Source organism: Charadrius vociferus, unplaced genomic scaffold (assembly GCF_000708025.1).
Source record: "Charadrius vociferus isolate BGI_N301 unplaced genomic scaffold, ASM70802v2 scaffold90, whole genome shotgun sequence".
Classification (NCBI taxonomy): Eukaryota; Metazoa; Chordata; class Aves; order Charadriiformes; family Charadriidae; genus Charadrius; species Charadrius vociferus.
Window position 1 is genome coordinate 8,176,759 of NW_009647222.1, and position 20,025 is coordinate 8,196,783.

A 20,025-nucleotide genomic window follows, 5' to 3' on the forward strand; every position below is an offset into this window, starting at 1 on the left:
GCCAAAAATGCACCCTCAGACTCAGCCAACATATCTGCAAGCTCAGGAACTTTATCCCCTTTGTGATGATCTCGGGCAGCCACACGACTTTCCCGAGCCTTGTGAAATTAGCTGCCACTACAAAGAGCAAAAGAACTCAGCGGTACAAACTGGAGCTGAGAAATGCGCAAGTGCTCACGCAATTTATCAGAAATGCTTGTCACCTCCAGCATGTAACTGTGTGAGGCACCACACTAGAAAATGCTGGAAAGACCCCGCGCCCAGAAAAACTGTTGATCCTGCTGGCGTAGGTGTCTGGGTATGCTTTTATGGGAATGCCAAAAAGCATAGTCGAGAACAGCCCCATCATGTGGACAAGACAAACTGCTGCCAGGGCAAGTGAGACAGCCATGCCATTGATGTCCTTGTAAACGGTTTCCTAACTTAGTGCAGCCACAAAATTAATATTGCCCAAAAGCAAATGATCAGAGCAGTAGCATGAATAAGCAGTTTGCAGCAACTATTACGGACGCTCACATTACTGAAGCAGATGCCAAAAATAAAAGCACATTAGGCAGCACAGTGCTATCTTCCCTGACTAGGTTTCTACATGTGGCAAAAGTCCCGACCTTCCAAGCTGAATCTCTCCCCTGCTGGCTACAATACACTTTCTTTTATAGCTCTTATTAGGGTATGGAAGTGGCATGTAAACATCACTCAGCTGACTGCAATCCTTCTATAATGGCTAGAACATTGTATAGCTTTGAAAAAAACCACAATGAAACATAACAGTCTTATTGTTACCCATGAATACCACTGTATTGTCTCTAACAAAAGCTAGGATAAAGACTGAGGACACAAGAAAGCAACAACTGGTTATTGTTGTTGCAATTTTAAATAGCTAGGGATTGACAGACAAAAGTTTCCAATAGGGAAAAATTATTCCAATAGGAACATGTAGACACAAACAAATTACGTTTTCTCAATCCGTATTTCATTATACTAGTTGGTCTTTAAACTTGATTTAAATGCCTTAATACAATGGTTTATTCACTTTCCTTCTCCGAGCCTGCAAAAGGCTGGTTCCACATAAGGATGGGGTGTTCCGTACAGGGAAGCAATGGCTGAGAGAGGTATGTAAGGCTTATCGTGGTTTATCAACACCAGCTCACTGTATAACAGTGCCAAAAATTATTTGTCCTTTCTTCTATAACTTTGCAAACTTCTTAAGGAACTGGAATGGTATTTGTGATGTTCAGAAGCCTGAACTAGATGATGTGGTGATCTCTGCTGCTTTTTGCTCTACATTAACATAATGATGTGGAAATGCTCAGATTACCAGTGATAACACAGAACGGGCAGCCACATTCCACAAATATTTCTATGATACAGTGGATGATTTTGTGAGTGTATTTCAGTGTTAATCCAGGAGGACACATGAAAATTAGGCATGTTAAATCTTCAGATTTGAATAACCTGCAGCCAAGTATAAAAGAGGAGCTGGCTGGGATCTCTGGTCTACTAACACAGGTTTTCAGAAAGTTTGGAACAGATACAAAATCCCAGGGAACTGGGAGAAATCGAATGTGTAATGATACTCTTAAAAAAGTACACGGGAGTACTGTTTATACTTTTTACTGATATCAAACCCACTGCGGTAAGTTTCATATCAGTTCTGGGAAAAACAAAGGAATGGTTGACTTTAAGTTCCATTAACACAAAATTAAAGGAAGCTACTATAAATGGATGGCAGTTATAATGCTGGCATCATGTTGTAATACTTGCATCAATACGCATTTAAGAAAAATAGACCTTCTCAAACTTTTGAAGATTATCTTCTGGTTTTGTTAATAATGAAAATATCACTTTGGTAAAGTTTGATAAACTGCTGGTGTAACATAACACAATCCTTTAAGGCAAAATTTTTGATTAAGTAACCCCACAAGGATAGTTATCAAATGGCTTAATAGCTAAGTGACTGACAGAATTCAATGTGCAATTTAAAGTAAGGAATCATAAACGAGTGTATGGGCTTCTAGTGGGCAACCTCACAGCGTATTTATTGTCAGCCTGTTTTTTTCCCCCAATGAAATGGAAGAATACAGAAAATAATTATTAATGGCATTTAGAAAACACATAAGAAGAAAAGGGGATGAGGTCAAGTCACCGATAACAATTTAGGCATCACTTATTAAACTGACCAGAAGCAAACAATATGAGCCTCATTACGTCCAGACCTCTGTAAGTCTAGTTATAGACATAACAATAAAATGCGTAACACCAAAAAACGGAGGACTGTGCTCTAGGAGGCCATGGCTCTGAGGAAGAATGGAAGCTCTTGGAGAAAAATCAGTGGAATGACAGCTCCCAAACCCACACAATTCTGGGAAGGACAACAAGAGCTATTATGTAGGATCTGTGAGACTATCTTACTACATGCAGGGGCAGGTTACTGTAGGAATACTGCATCACACATCGGTGTCCACAACTCAAGAAGAATGGTGACAAAGTGGATTAGGTTTGGAGAAGCTCCACGAGAGTGCTTAGAGAGTGATCAGAAATTCAAGGCTTTCAATCTACTGAGCTTATCGGTCTAAACATGAGCTACATGAACTCTGTTTCTGAGTATCTACATGAGAAATCTGAAAATGGATGACTTCAGTCTGCAAGATAAAGGTGCAAGACACACTGGTGAGAAACCGAAGACACACAAATTCAGCTAGAAAAGAGGTAGAGGCAGCTGGGTTATTCAGTTTGTGGGTTATGAATTTTATTTTTGTTTTATATAACAGTAATGGCATTTAGCTATTGGAACAGATTAAGAAGAGGTGTGATAGCCTCTATTGCTGGCAGTTACTAAATCACGACTAGGTGGCTTCTCAGACAGAAACTATTTGAAGATCTTGTGGTCTACATTAGGAGAACAAGCTGGGTGACAAAAATATGTCATCTCACATAATCTAAGACACCATGCCAGCTTCTCCTGTAGTAAATATAGATGAGGTTAGAAGCCTGGCTCTCTATGAAGGCTGTTTTAAAAACACCTACTTCTACACGTTTCTTCTCATAATTTATAAATGAAGTTTCTATTCTGTTTGGTCTGAGTGTCTGCTTCAGGATGATTTTTTTTGTTGTTTTTCACCCATTTTCAAACTATTTTGTTCCCTTATTTCCCTCAGAGATAAAACATGGCAGGAGAAGTAGTTTTGTACAAGTGGCTTCCGTGAAGACAACATGCATGTAAGTTTATAACCCTTTAAACTAAGATTCAACCTGCTCTTGAAATATAAAATGGCACAGACATCTTCTCATCTCCAAAATGGAAGCACTGAGGCACAAGGCTACCAACACACAGTGTTGCACAAGCACGAGCTTGGAAGAGAGCCCCAGATTCTTGACTCTTACTATGTCCACAAAGTGGAAAATTTGTGCCTTCATGATACCAGCAACTTTCAGGGGGCTTGCAAGTTGGGGGATGTTGTTTGTTTTGGGGGGTTGTTTGTTTTTACACAGAGTGAGCTTCTTCCTGTTTTTGATCTTTTTGCAACAAGATGCTTTCATAGCCAACTGATAGTTGAAACTGATATATTTTCACCAATATAATATGATGCCCAGCAGCAGAGTTATTTGCATGCTGAGGCGTTTATTCACCCCAGGGAAAAAGCACTTTTAAGTATGAGGTTGGGTCCAGCTGGTGTCCAGCTCTGCTTCCACTAAAATCAATGGGAGATTTGCCAGCAACTTCAGTAGGAGAAGGAACAGACACATACTTTGCCTGGCAAAAGTTTTTATACAACTCTAAAAAGAAAAAAAAAAAAACAAAACATGCACCAGACTTCATGACACAGTTCTCCTAAGACAGAACTGGCCACCCACACCTCTCAGCTGTCTCTCATTAGGCAGAGACGCCCCACATTTTAAATGTGCCATTGTTCAATCCTACACAAATCTGGTATTAATCCCACTTGTCTTAATACAAACTGCCTACATCACAAATGCTAACTGATAAACCTGAGGTTGTAACTAGTGTAGATATTCATTAACAGGTTCAGATAAAACAAAGAACCACAAGCATAACCCTTCTCTAAAACCATACTACAATGGTTTAAAAAAGTAGTTCATTTTTTTTCAGCAGTCTTTTAATTCTTCTTTCCTTTGCAGTTCCAGGTTCCATAGAAAGCCGGAAGCTTAGGTGCCAAAATATTGCAAAACAAACGCTATTGCCAGTATATTTTCAGCGCGGATAGTGAAAATAATACTGGACACATTGCAAGAAAATCAGTTTTTGCCTGATAACTGTCCAATTTTGCACCCCGAAGAAACTCAGGAAAGTGTCGTATTAAAAGAAAGATTTTTTTTGGCAGTATCTCTATAAAGCGTCTCCACTACGAATACAGCAGGAGAGAAAAACTGGATTTGTGAAAACCTCAGCAGTGGGGCATTCAGACTTAGACTGAAAAAAAACATTTTTAAAATACAGTTTGATTTTGTATATTATAAAATTTTACTGATGGCCATAAAATATTACTAGCTGTCAAATACACTTTTTTTTTTGGTCCAAATATGAGATCTCTACATGTGTGTATATATATATTTGTATATAGAGAACAGGTCCTTGTTGTGGGCAAGTATTATTGTTAATATCTGTCATTTGTCCTGTTGCTCGTTTGGTTACGTGGTTTCCATCTGTAGTCATAAATTGTGCACTTACAAAACAGATCATGTTTGCACCTATGTAATTTTTCCTTTACAACTTTCTCCAGTACAAGACAAAGCATTGAGACACACAACAATCCAAGTTCTCCACCACTGAAAGAAAACAATGTAAGATTTGATCATGATTATTCAGAAGCATTTATGACTGCACCATCAATAACATACTGTAGAAAAAGACCAGATCTGAAAAGTATAATTTTCAAAGACTAAAATTATCTAACTCTTATGCTGCAGGGGGTAAACTTTCAAAGTGATGCACAGGGAGTTATGCACACAAATCCTATTATTTGTTAACAGGATTTCTGTGTGGAACTCCCCATGCTCTGCAAGAAAAAATTACCCCTAAGTGTCCTAATGTGAATATTTACCAAAACAGACACTTAATTTCCAGATGCATACTTATGAGAACTACTGTGCTTTGACGTTTTAAGAGCAGTTTGAAACAGGTAGCTAGGGAAAAACATAGAAGTGGCCAAATAGTATTTTCATTACATTATCCTGTTTCACCGTGTTGCTATTATGTTGAACTTCAAAACCAAAGCATTACAGACACCCGATTTAGTAGATAAGGGAGGCACTGCAGATGTACTGCCTGTCCTATTTGGAATTAGATAGGCTACGATCTTCACTTGTTGGCTCAGGATTTTCAAAGTGGCTCAGGAGGCACTTCTGTATTTCAGTTTTCACTGGCTCTTTTTTACCCACCACCATCTCCACTGATTTCTCAACTTCATCCTTGTCTACCAGTAAAGATTGATGAAGACACTTTGGAAATTCAGAATCTGTAGAATTTGTTCTAAGGCATTCCAGGTACTGACGTCACCGCTTACGTTTGAAGTAACCTATATATTTTCTAAACCAGGCTGTCAGGATTATTTTGCAATCCAGGTTACCAGGCCTCTAGAAATTTTTCGATGGATTTGACATGAGTTCTGGGTTGTAAGAATACCAAATGAGTACTTCATGGTTTCAGGTTTTACTGTGGAAATGTCATTAAACTGTGACCTGTGACACGTTCTCCAATATATACAAACATTCCCAGTTAATATTAATTACTCAGCTAGAACTGTTCTATATGTCTATATTATATACATAAAAAAAGATAGTGATATTAAAAGGAACTAATTCTCAGCATTCACTACCTTGCAAAATAATTATGGGACACATGCCTTGTCTCAAAACAATCCTGAAACCTCATCAAAACTAACCATTTTTCCTCTAATGCCATGACAATGATCAGCAACCCTATCTATAGTGCCCCAAGAACTAGCCTGACAAAATGACCAACACACCTCATGCTTCTGAGAAATCACAGAATGGTCACAGAATGGTCAGGGTTGGAAGGGACCTCTGGAGATCATCTAGTCCAACCCCCCTGCCAGAGGAGGGTCACCTACAACAGGTTGCACAGGACAGTGTCCAGGGGGGTTTTGAATGTCTCCAGAGCGGGAGACTCCACAACCTCTCTGGGCAGCCTGTTCCAGTGCTCTGCCACCCTCAAAGTAAAGAAGTTCCTCCTCATGTTCAGATGGATCTCCCTATGCTGAAGCTTGTGCCTGTTACCTCTTGTCCTACCACTGGGCACCACTGAAAAAAGACTGTTCCCACCCCACTGGCACCCTCCCTTTAAGTATTTATAAGCATTGATAAGATCCCCCCTCTGTCTTCTTTTCTCTAGACTAAAAAGACCCAAGTCCCTCAGCCTTTCCTCATAAGAAAGATGTTCCAATCCCCTAATCATCTTTGTAGCCCTTTGCTGGACCCTCTCCAGCAGTTCCCTGTCCTTGAACTGGGAGCTCAAAACTGAACACAACACTCCAGATATGGCCTCACCAGGGCAGAGCAGAGGGGGAGAATAACCTCCCTTGACCTGCTGGCCACACTCTTTTTGATGTACCCCAGGATGCCAATGGCTTCTTCGCCACCAGGGCACATTGCTGGTTTATGGTCATCCCGTTGTCCACCAGGACTCCCAGGTCCCTTTCCACAGAGCTGCTCTCCAGGAGGTCAGCCCCCAACCTGTACTGATGCATGGGGCTATTCCTCCCCAGATGCAGTATCCTACACTTGCCCTTGTTGAACTTCATAAAGTTTCTCTCCACCCAGTTCTCCAGCCTGTCCATGTCACACTGAATGGCAGCACAGCCTTCCAGTGTGCCAGCCACCCGTCCCAGTTTTATGTCATCAGCAAACTTGCCCCTTGCATTCTCAGATGAAAACAGATGCCAAATTATTGCTGACTTCTTGGACTTCAGGCATTAAGAAGAAAAATGTGTGGGTATGTGTAGTGTGTGTACCTCCAAGTATACTTGCATTTTTAGGTGCTTAAACACTGTACAAAATCAGGCCTTAAATAGTTTAAAAGAAAAGACCTGAATTTATTTTAAATTCTTGAAAGGCAAACATACAAAGCTGGGCCAAGTGAGTTTGCAGTCCTACAGTCTGGCATAGACTGTGGCTACCACAAAGGAAAACAGCTAGTCAAAACATATTTAAGCAGCTCCTATCTATGCAGCAAAACGGGAACAGCTATAGAAAGCCAACCCTGTGGCAGTTCAGGGCAACAGCAATATTTAAACTGCCAGTGTTATCAATGGTATATGGAAACACAGTCTTAGCATCTACCTTGCTGGAAAATAAGGACACATCAGCTCAAAAGAATAGCCTAAATGTGGTCAAGATATAGCATGAGATGTCTTAAGTGCCAATTGCAGTGATAGGCAGATTCTCCCTTCGCTGTATACTGCACACCTTGACAAAGAAAACAAAGCGTCTTCCTCCATTTCTAAGCAGAGGAGAACAATTCCCACCTGGAGCAAAGCCAGCTACTGCACTGATTTCACTATATGAAACTAGGAGGCATTCAGTCTAACAGAAAAGTTGAGACAAGTTAGACAACACTACAAATCTAGCACTTCGACTTTATTAGCTATCCAATTTGACAAGGATAATTTGAAAATATTTATAATTCATGTTCCCTAGTTTAAGAAACAGTAGTAGTTTGAATAATTTTCCAGTAAACTTAATTGGGAACTTTCTGTTAATGCCAGCACTACCAGTTTTATTACCCTTTTCACAATGACCTGCACTTTAAGTTCAGCATCTAGAGTTATGTGCTTGTATGAAAATTCCAGTTCACATTAAAAAACATATCCAAAACAAAAACCACCCCACCCACCACCACCACCCCCCCACACACATAATTTCTCATGCTCCTGGTCCCAGGAATAGTACTTGGAAATGTGAAATTTGTGTGGCCAGAAGGCCAAAAGAACAAAAAGAAAAAAACCCTAAAGTATGTTATTGGTTTTTTGACCATTAAGAAACCAAATAAAAATAATTTCAACCTTTTCCAGCAGATTGATTGATACTGTGTGCTAAGAGGAGCTCAGGTCCTTGCTACTGACTCTCAGGCAAGGACATAGCTGCTGACACTTGGCTATTGTTGCAGAGCACTGTATCGCCTCTTCCTCAAATGGCAAATCAGCACATCCACTGCCAACAATGGAGCCTAAGAATTAATGGTGATTCAGGATTATGAGGTAAGGCCACCCTAAAAGGAAAGGACCCCTTGACAAGGTATGAGAAATGGTAATATTACAACTAAAATGAAGTTATTGAAGATCTGAGCCCTCCTTCTCTTCTGGAACAGGCTGTGCTGCCATGTGGAAGAGTTGGGCTCTAGGATAACCTGAGCGCTGAATTCCTCAGGAGGCTGGAAAAAGCTCTTAGCAGGTTTACTCCCCAGGAATGAGGAATCAGGTCTTGGTTTAGACCCTAGGTTAGGCCAAGTACCTCAACTCCCATTAATGTCATTAATAAGTGAGCAGGCTAAGAACCTATCCAGGGGCAGTCAGAGTATATCCTGGCTTTTACCTACTGATTCACAAAACTGCCATGACTTGGTGTTGGAGCTGGTCTTTCTTGGCATATCTGAAGTTTTCATAACAAAGCTCTTCCAAATGACAGACAGAAGAGACAAATGTCTCTTTCAAATGACAGACAGACATTCTGATTTTTGAAGGCATCTTTTACCAGGGAAAACCTCTCTGTTTTCAAAGCAGTTCTCAATCTTCCCTTTTAAATTAGAGGCCAAGATTAGCTTTCTACTCGTGGAGTTTAAGATTTCATCAGTTCAAACACATAAACCTAATAATGTCCTTTGAAGAGTCCCATGGAAATAATTCTGACTTTGCGTAACACTGCAGCAGAAGTTTCATAAACTGTTTCTATTAGCCAAAGTTGCTGAATGAAACTGAAACATTATTAAAAGAGTAACATTTTGTTTTTAATAACTTTTGGAGGTATATTAGCTGTCATTGTCATGCCAGAGCTCAACAGCTTCTTAGCTGTCATCTTATTTTAGGAGCAACAGCAATTTCTAAATGCTAAGTTTCACAAGAGTAGGAAAAAGTTACCTTCTAGTTTGAACAGAAAAGAAAAAAAAAAAAACCAAAAAAAACCCCAACCCCAAAATTCAGGCAACTCTAGAATTGGTTGAAAAAATGACCAAAATTTGCTTGAAATTACATCAGCTGTTCGAAGTTAGAGACAAGGGGAAGACGAAGACACATTTTCATAAGGCTGTCTCTGCTTTTCACATTCCAACTACTAAAAGACAGATTCATGTTTATATAAAATTTAATATGCAAGCTGTTCACCCATAATATTAAATTGCTGCTTTATATTTAATATTTGCTAAAATTGCGGAGTTATTTATGTCAGAGGTAAGATTGCTGCACATGTGCAGTAGCTGTTTCATCATAATATATTTTAGTATACATTTATTATGAAGCTGTTGCCATTATAATGCCTAAATTTCTATTGCTTCCAAGGAGAAATATATTATCACTGGAATGTTCCTACATGCACAGCATGTAGCTATGGAAATACAATGTCATATGCTTCTTTAGAGCTGTTAAGTACAGCATAGATTGACGGTGAGCCTGCAGAAAACCTGCTCTGGAGGTCCTATAACTGACTGCAAGTTTTTCTATTGTGTTTCAAGAGTACTGATATCCCCACTGACATCTCTCTGATAAATACCATGCAACATCCCAACATTAGGGTTCAATGGCATTATGAAAACCAAGATGAACTTTACAGTTCCAATAACTGGGAATTAGACTGTATACACATGCCAGGCAGTCAGTGCTTTCAAAGAATACAAAACAAAACCCACCAACAATCTTATGGGCTACATAATTCACAGCTCAGGCTATCCTGACTATTAGTAAAATCCTCTGTTCTGAATGCAGCATTGCTGCTTCATCTAGTTAGTATATCTCTGTGAAAACCTTGTTAAAAGGTTGAGTAGGGTGGGAAATAGTATAGACTAAGTTGGTGCTGTAAGTTAGATCAATGGCACAATTTCACCTGAAGCTCAGTGTTTACTACAGGCTACCATCTCCTAGAAGGCTCAGAGAAGTGCCTGGAGCGCAAAAAAAGGTGTGGAAAAACTGTGGTTTTAAAGATTAAGATTGCTCGCCTTGGAAAAGAGATGAAAAGATGTGAGGGCAGAACAAAAAAAGTATGAATGGTGAGGAGATGGGGAGGTCGGGAATTCCTGTTTCCTCTCCCACCCAAGAAGGGACGTTCAATGGAATGTAAAGATGGTCAATGAAAAAGTGGTAACGAAATACTTGTTAACCAATACATAATTAGATGGCAGAACTCATGACCATGGGAAGTCACCAAGGCCAGGAATTCAGCAAGACTCAAAGAGGATTTGGGCATTTCTATAGACAACAAGCGAAACCAGTTACAATAGCAAATGTTAAAACAACAGCTATGGGAAAGAAGACAAAATCTCACGCTTTAGGGGCCGCAGATTTATGATCTTACTGTTAAGGATTATCCCAAGACTTCAGGAAGAATAGAAGATTTCAACTCTGCCTACAGTGGGGATTCTTAGACCTTCTGAAGCATCTGGTGATGGCCACACAGAGAGACAGCACTCTTAATCCTCTGGTCTGATCCTCTTTGGCAATCCGCATGTGTTTAAAAGAGAACATGAAGTGTACCAAGTCTATTTGTATTAGATCCAAAAACCACTGCGGTGCAATGTAGATTCAAGAGAAAAATTGTTTTTATGAAATCTCTGATGAGGGGAGACACCCAGAGCAGAGCACTGTAGAGACCCAAAATATCAGCTGGAATCCTACATTCAACAGGCAAAAAGCAGAATTTCCGTAACAAGAGAGTACATTACCAAAATCCTAACATGAAAAAGGCATGCATTTCATCTATCTGTCTTCATCTTTGCTTAGGAAAATATTACCGGCTTATATAAAAATGATGGCAGGTAGAAACACTTTAGCTTTTGAACAAAAGGCAGCTTCCTAGAGAGAAGCTCTAGGCTCCCTTCTTCAGCAAGACATTCTGGTGGCGTTGACCTGCACACCCACACTCACTTGCTCAGTCAGGTAACTCTCCAAACTTGTTCTTCTGCCTCCCATAGATGATTTTTCTGTTCTTGTACTAACAAAGTGTAAAATACCTCATCCTCCTATAAGACATTAAAGAATGCCTTTGCCTGGCAGAGACAGCCACAGCATCAGAGTTCTCAGTTCTGATGACAGCCTATGAACACCAGATCCCTCATTTAGCCCTAAATAACACTGCCCAGAATGTCACCATTATTTAGTTCCTTTGATTAATTACAACTTTGCAATGACTTTGTTACATAAATTGGTTTCCTATACATATTAAGCGCCTTTCTGTCTCCCTGCAAGTCCACTTGATGATGAAATGGCTTTTTGACTGCTAAGGATTGAGTGTCACGTAGATGCCTCCTCCTACATACTTAATGTCTTTCTCTGGCCTAAAATTCACTATATGTAGAAACAAGTATTAGTATTCTAGCTGTGGCACCCACAGCTGCTGAGACTCAGCCAAAAGCTTGACAGATTTATATAGTGCAGAAGGGATGATGTAGAAGACTAGGATAGGATCTGGATTTTGTCTCTCCTACTTTGCTGTCTTCCATCTTTTTTCTTCCTTCTCGTCCCCTCTGAATTTGCCTTTTTCCTCCCTGTCCCCTGGCTGTAGCAATGACACATTAAAATACATGTTACACTTGATTTGTAGCTTCTCCCCCTTGGTAACTCTGGTAATCATGCCTCCTTGTTTGGTAGAACAGCTCTGGAGGAGACTGGAAAAGGGCAAATGAGCATTTGAGAAAGAAGCATCTGGTTAAAAGTTGAGCCTGTTTCTCCTCCTTCACACTCAAATCACTAACCTGAACACTCAGAAGAAACACACCTGATGATTCATTATAGCAAAAGCATTGGAACTGACAGAACAAACTAAGATGAAGCAAAGTTATGTTGAAAAAAGAACAGGACAAGCTTAAGATGGAAGTAGGCTGGCAGGTGAAAAAAGTTCCAAGCACAGCATCAGTTTTGCAGAGAATTTTCCAAAGGCTTTGGTATATGCAGATAAGTACCTCAGACAACCGAAAAAAAATCATTATAGGTTAGAACAGAAACAAATCTTCAATTAACATGTATTTTGCAAATCAACAAGAACATGGGGAAGGAAGTAGGATAATCTTCAGAATCTAATCCTGGAGCACCTTCAACTACAAGACAAGTCAAAGGAAACTGTACTGAGTACCCGACAGAGGACATAGATTGCTATTGTATGTGCTATTGTAAACTTCACATTAGGATGATTCTTTGGTGTTCAAGTAGAAACTTTAACTTGGAATTTCCTTGCTGCAAAGCCCTTAACATTTTCAGCATAAGATTTAGGTTTAATTTGAATAGGTCTGGGCAACAGATGTGTTTACAGTGGTAAAGGCTTTTTATATTGCTTTCACTAGCAGAATGCAGAGTCTCAAATGGCTAACTAAATACAAAATTCTATTAAAAAAAAGTCAGAGATGGTGCCTTTTTAAAAATACCTGATGTTTAAGGCAGACTAAATTGAGTCAGTATCTGGGAATGTGCGTGCTCTGACCTGTGTGAAAAGGCAGCCTGGGGTACCATGTACAGGCGAGACAGTTACCATGGAGACCTCACTGCTTTAGGTGTAGAAGCTAAACATTACAAACAACTTTGCAGCATTAGGCTACTGGCCTCATAAAAACACTGCAAAATAACAATGAATTCCGAGATAACCATTATGATTCTGTTTCTTGACACGCGAATGTAAATCTTCTATCATAAAGCAAAAGACAAAAGTGTGACTGAGAGGAAATGGCCAGATATTGCAGGCCTCAATTTATGGTCCACTCCTGAAAGATGCTGTGGTCCTCGGCTCACATTGATGATAATGGGACCTGCAGGTAGACAGCTTGTCTCAGAATACTGTCCTCTCACCTAAAGTTTTACCTAAATTAGGACTCCAAACTTGAGCCAACAGAACACAGGCAGAAGGCAACACAGCCAGAGTTAAAACAACTCAATTACTGATTACAAAAAGCTTTCCCTTTTAAAGTTTCCCTTTAACAGCACAAGTTACTCTGTAAATATCTACCATAGGGCTTGTGGTATCACACATGCTGACTACATTAAAGGACGGCTATTTCACATGAAATGTTATAATGTATTCCCACATCCTTCCAAGATCACTGGGTCTTTGTGGGGAGATGCTAAATGCACCCGTTGGGCAGTAACCTGTTTGCCTACTGAATGCTTTAATAGTTGAGAGATGCCATAGATTTCTTAGCTGGACAAGTATGGCTTCATGACTGCAAGCCCATCTCTTGGCCTAAATCCCACTCCACCTGGCAGGCAGGCAGGCAGGCAGGCACTTTCAACAGAAAAAGAAAATCTGCTTCATACCACTGTGTTTAATAGTGGCAAAGGATATTCACCCCTGTCCACCAAACTCTCTGATCTATTGATACAACAGTCAACCATTTTCAGAGAGTAAATGCATCTGTCTCCTCCTTCACCTAGAGCAAAGGTTCACAGGAAATCATCTGAGACGCTTTCTCCTGCTTTTAGTATTACATTATACACAAAAGTTCAGGTGCAAGTGAGCCTAGTGTTACGTTTCAGGGGATGAAAAATCCATCTCAAGGAGATTTATGATAATATAAACTATCCCACAACTAGGAGCTCACATGGATCAAACGTGGTGCTCACAGCTGGCTCTTACATCACTAACCAAGACACTTCTACAACAAGATTACAGATGTATTTATCGCAAAGCTGTAATGGTCAAACCCTTTCATAAGGCATGGCCACCAAACAACAACATGCCGGAAGAGCTGCTAGTTACAAGCTAAGAAGTAAGCAGAGAAGTTGGAACTGATCTCAAATGCAGACAGGGGTGCCTGTAAGGTACATTCAGCTCATAAGATTCAGTTGAATACAGATATATATGCATGCCTACGATGTTTCATAATCAAATAACACGTATTCCTCCAACTCTTTGCAGATGTGTCAAACAGAGGGAAGTGGACTCTTTCCACATTTTGTCAAATGTTTTTGGCAGTGGGTGAGTTTCCATATATTGTAGTAAATTTTGCACTGAAGGGACCCTAAGTTTTTGCTAGCACAGAACCATCTTTCAGCCTTCATGGCACACACTATACAAACACAAAAGGGGCACAAGTGAAAACTAAACTTTCTTCATCCAAATGACTAATACCCTAGATCTGTACCACAAGAGACCACTTTTTTAATATCAGCCTTTCTTTGTGCCCATAATTACAAGAAGGAATAATATAGACCACATAAATGCCGAAGTAACTGATTCTATCTGCAAACTAAGTAAGCAGATTTGGAAGTAACACGGCGCCAAGGGCCCACTTAGCTTATTGAGGGCAGTGTGGGTGCTTAGGTCTCTACACGGTCAGAGTTATTGTCAAGAAACAGTCCTTAGTTTTGATCTAGGCTCTCCCCATCCCATTTGTACTACAACTATCTTAATTTTGTGACAGTGAGGAGCAGCTGCAATGACCAAGAAACCTCTAAAGCAGTGAAGACCAGTTTCTTGGTGGGCGGGGGTGGAAAACTTCCTACTTGTTATGACTGATCCTTTTATGCTGCTCAGTTCAAACAAAGGAGGGGAATCCAGACACCAGTGAACACTGAGCAGGCAATGCCAGCAGCAAGGGTATGAGGAAAGCGTGGCTGGAGTCATCCCATCGTGGCTCTAATATCATTAGAAATCTTTTCTCTGGATTTAATGGGATTTGGATCAGGTGCAAAGGAAGTCACCTTACATTGCCCTGATCTGTTGATCCTGTCAGCAGGGCAAAACAAGCCAACCCCAAGTATCTATTTTTGCATGTCTGTACACCATGGAAGACACCCCCCCCCCCCCCCCGCCAATCCACACACGAACAACCTCAACAGTCATTTGATTCTTAATATATTAATGAGAAGAATGAGTAAAGTAGGTAAGAAAATTAACTAAAGAATTAAATACAAAATTTTAACTTGGTGTTTTCCCCTCTAACAATGTTCCTGGGCATTTTAAGTAAACAACCATCCAAAGGAAGCCTATAAATGGCTAGAGCTATAATTATAACAATATTAATCTTAGCATCCAGACAGAGGGAAACGAGGTACTGAAAATGCACATTAAAGCCTCACATGTAACAGAAGCTACGCCGCATGTCCAAAACCATCACTAACACTGTACGACTTGCAAGAAGCGCCACCTGATCTTTCTGGATTCTGCCTGTGCTACAGTTTAACATCAAAGAGAGTATTTTAAAAATATTTCATTATGTGCAATGTTGGCTGAGGTTTATTGCTATTCCTTGCCCTTCTAATGAAGAGATTAGGTATATTTACAGCAAGACATAAACTCCTTGGTGTTTTCCCAGAGAAAGAATCCCACTCCTCCTCATTTAAAAGCTGCTAGCCTTGCTGTAGGTGGTAATTATGTTGAGGGTGAATTGCTGTGGTTTCTGTCTGGCAACACACAGTACTGGCACATGCAATCCTCACACTGTCTGGAAACAGCATTACATCAAACCATCCAAGCTAGTGGCTTACACAACCAGCTACAGCCCTTTGAAATCTGTCAGCTCCAGTGACTTGTTATGTGCACTTCTGCTTCTCAGACGTTAGCTTCATCATATTTATCACACACGTATCAGACTCCTTTAAAAATAAAATTTGGAAGCATCGACCTTTAACCTAACTTAAAATCTTATTAAGAAAATAAATAATATCTACATATCAAACAGCAATCAACAGCTTAATTTTAACACCAAATCTGAACTCAGTTCCTGAGAGCCTGTGCGTGCATCCATGCAACACTAGGAGAGGAACCTCAGAAAGCGCAAAACAAGACAGCACCAGAAAGGGAAGCTGCACAACGCTGCTGGTGAAATTAGTTAATGAGTTAACGTGGAGCTTGTCTAGGGATCCCTAATGCAGGGTAGGCATATCCCATAGTTAAATCTAACAGCTACAGATCAGGTTCTTAATTAAATGCAGTTCTGCTGGGACCCCTGCATCAAAATTAAAAATCACTGAGGAATCTCAAATCAAACATAGCATTCAACTTAATGTCTCCAGCTGTCAGGCAGCAACGTCATGTTACATGAAGACCTGTGAATAAGCAGCTTCCCCTGAAATCAGTGGGACCAGACATGAAGCAGGGAACTGCTCAGCCCAGGAACAGCTGTATCTGCCCCAGCATCATAGCTGTGTGTTAAGAATGCAATAGCCTAAGCCACAGAATCACTGCATTTCCTACACGATTTGAAAACAAACACGTTGTACTTTAACAAGAAATGCTGTAACTATGTCCTTGGAGGATTGTTGTTCTGTACCAAAGAATTATTTCCCTTCCCTCCCCTCCCCCACTTCCCTCCCCTATGAATTAGTAAATGAATTTCTGCCACAAACCCTCAAACCATATTCTTCCCAATCAAAGAGTAAAATGATACCCAAGAGAGCAAGGCAGCACAGAACCAGTGAGATCCTGCAGACAGCTAGACTGGATGGAAAGCTCCTGCCACTGCCACACACAGATGGGCACACACACTCAGAAAGCCTATGGGGGTAAAACAGGACAATACCAGAAAGAGGATTACATCCAAACAACATTGCTGGAAAATGTTCTCCTGGAACCGGACAGCTGAATCATCTGTGACCAGACCAATAAGGATGATACACAACAAAAGACAGTACATGTAATTTAATAAGTAAGCACAGACTTTTTTTTTTACTTTTTTTTTTTTTTTTCTGATCTTGCACTACAAGTTTGGAAACAATTCCTTAAGAATTGCAGGGTCCATATTATGGGACAATCCAACGTATGCATTTATGGGCAAATGTATTACAATCTGCATATATTTTCTGGGGAAATTAAGCCTGCAATTTTGCTCAGGGTCTGCACTTCAGTGTTTTAGCAAATGGGGGATGTAATGTGTGCCTGTGAAGTCAGCCAGAATACAGATCCAAGAAGATGGGATTCTTACAATGTTTTTTGCAAGATGCAGTGCTACAGGGCCTAAATAAAAAGCTTTTCAAACAGTCATTGCACATAGCATGAGAATAAAGTGCTAGTCCCAGCAGTAGCCTCACAGCCGGTATCCACATTGTACAACAATCGCACAGCTCAAATCGTGACTATGAAAGGACAGCCCAAGCAGCAGGTGGGATGGAGGGATGGCAGGGGAGTCCATACCCGAGCACTTCTCTCTCCAATCTGTCTGTTCATCAGTCATGTCACACGGGCTGTTCCCCTGCAAGGAACATCCAGAGGAACAGAGAAGCTAGAAATGTGGGTCCCAGGCAGGGGAAGCAGCTGGCAGGCATCTGTAATTGAATTCCAGGAGGACTTGGTCTATTTTTAAAATTCTCTGTAGGTTAGCTTTTTTTTTTAAAAAAAAAAAACACCACAGGTGAATGTTTCCAAAACTCAACACAGTTTTAAAGTTTCATTACGTACATCTCTGAGTTCCAGCACTGTGTAAAAATCGTGCAATAGCAGCAAAGCACAAGCAATCAGAAACAGATCCTAAAAATCTGCACCAGGGAGGGAGAAAATGGATCTGGTTTAATCATATATTATAAGGATAAAGAACTTCTGTTTCAAAGTGCAAACACACAAATGTCTTCTACTGTATTGATACCCTAAACTAGAGGAACGTTGGTTTTCTACCAACTCCAAAATAAAACAAATTCCTTTGTTATTGCTTACTTGCTGTGCTTCTGCACTATCTACTAACTCACAGCTCTGAGGGCACATTGATACCTAAGGAATGGAGCCCTACAAAAACCATCAAAATGTGAAGATTTTCTTTATATTCTTTCCATAAGTGATATCTGAACAACATGTTTTCATTAGGCCAGTCCAACTCCATACCAAGTCTGTTTAGCAGAGCGAAACAGGACTCCTGACTTGCTCTCATTCATAAGCGATCTGACCTGCTCAGGTTGTATTGAGAGCTTTCCGCACCTTTAGAGCTCCTTTATCTCTTGTAATGCCTGGTAGGTGATAACCAGGGTCCTAATATTCTCTCACCACAGCCTGGGAGAAGAATGATCATTTATTCTGGGAGGGACCATGTTGTTAATCTCCAGCTGTCACGACTTTGATTCGGCTTGCCTGTTTGGGCCCTGCCTCAGTTTATGAGAGCCAGGGTCTGGGACTACTTCCTTACCCTTCCTTGGACAGAGTAGTGATGGATGGTAAACGGATCCTAAATACAGCTCAGAATGGCTAATACGAAGCAGGAGCAACCAAAGACTGCTAAAGCTGCACAGAGGAAAGTTCTCAATTCACTCACAGCACAGTCCAGTGTGAGCTGTACTCATTTATTTTCCGAGCTGCTGCAGCACGTTAAATTCTCTGATGATAATGAGCACTCACCGACTGCATCACCAACTCATTAAATCAACTCAGTATCCACTCGTTAGCAAATGCATTTATACACTCTGGATTTAAGACTTGCTGGCTAGCAGAAATGTAGCATATGATATTTGTTGGGGTATAATTTGTATTATTTTTATTCTGATTTGTGTGAAATGATCCTTATGTAGCTGCAGCATGCCTCCCTCTGTCTTTTGACAGTGCTAGATTATACTCAAAAACTGTTACTTTAAAAAAATAGTCAGAAGATAAAGCCAGGGATCATTTTTCAGCACTTTGCAAGACAAGGTTATGTAACTATACCTCACAATGTATATTTAAACATTGGTATGTTAACTGCGTATATAGAGATAGAGTGAAAGAACAGAGGAAGAGAAATAGACAGGAAGAGAAAAACCTCTAAACAGCAGAAAAAAATACCATTTTGTAATGCTCATTAATAAAAAAAAAAGCTACTCCAACAATAACTTCCTCTTGGAAATACAATAAATACAGGATAATAGGATGTGTATCATGGACAGTGATATTATTTGCTGAAGATTCCCCAAATGCACAACCAGTATACCTGATCTTATCAAACAACATTGGATTTTGTTGCAAGCGCAGCTTTATAAACGGCTATTTCCTTACAATAGTGGTGGCTGGGGAAATGTTTAAGAAGAAAATGCTTTGACTGCCATGCAATCAGACTGCCTGTAAACAGTATATTCAGGCCCTTAGAAAGCAGAGATTTAATACAGCTTAAAATTTCAGAGGGTTTGGTTTCTTCACAGCTCTTGGGCAGCAGTATTACTCTTTTCAAGGGCAAGACAATGAACATTAGCTTCCATCAGAGGAGGAATGATGAAATTTCAAAACATACTTTGGAGAAAAAATGGGGTGAATGTTGCAGGGTGGGGATGGGGGAATCACGAATGCTTCTCTGTCTTTCAACTCTGTTATGTCAATTTTTTCCTCAGCTGCTTATAAATAAAAATCCTTGCTTAAATGTGAAGCTGGCCCAGTTACTCCATGGTTGGTTTGTTTTTCTGGTGTATTTTTTTTCCCCCCTGTCGTCACAAGACCTTTTTTGCAGGTAACTGGATAAAAGGCAAGAGGTTTAGAGCAAGAACATTTGCAGCTTCATACAGACACCCCTGTGTAATGCCACTAAGCAGCCCTGCACAGGAAATCATTTATGAAAAGTCCTAAACAGGCCACCTGCACACCAGCATCCCCCGCCGAAACTGCCAGCCTCTCGACGCCTAACCTGCCAGCCACCCCAAAAACCTGAGGCGTCGGTCAGCCTCGCTGCCTGCCAAACCGCCCCCCTCAGAGGCCGGGGCGAAGCGGGCCAGGGCCGGAGCCCTCCACCGAAGACCAACGAACCATTTCCCCAGCATCGTTTGGCAACGGGAGGGCAAAGGAGGAGGAGGAGGAGGAGGAGGAGGAGGAGGCGGCGGCGGCAGCGGAGGGGAGGGGAGGCCGCTGTTTGTTTCCGTTTGTCGCGGCCGTTGCGGTTCAAGCCGGGTTACATAATGCTGCATTTCAGGCCCC

The 20,025-nt window shown here is 40.7% G+C and overlaps 1 protein-coding gene across 1 annotated transcript in view; it reads right to left on the reverse strand.

Moving 5' to 3' along the window:
* ITPR2 (inositol 1,4,5-trisphosphate receptor, type 2) overlaps positions 1 to 20,025 on the reverse strand; it is a 229,919-nt gene that overhangs the window by 84,970 nt on the left and 124,924 nt on the right. The window lies entirely within an intron of this gene.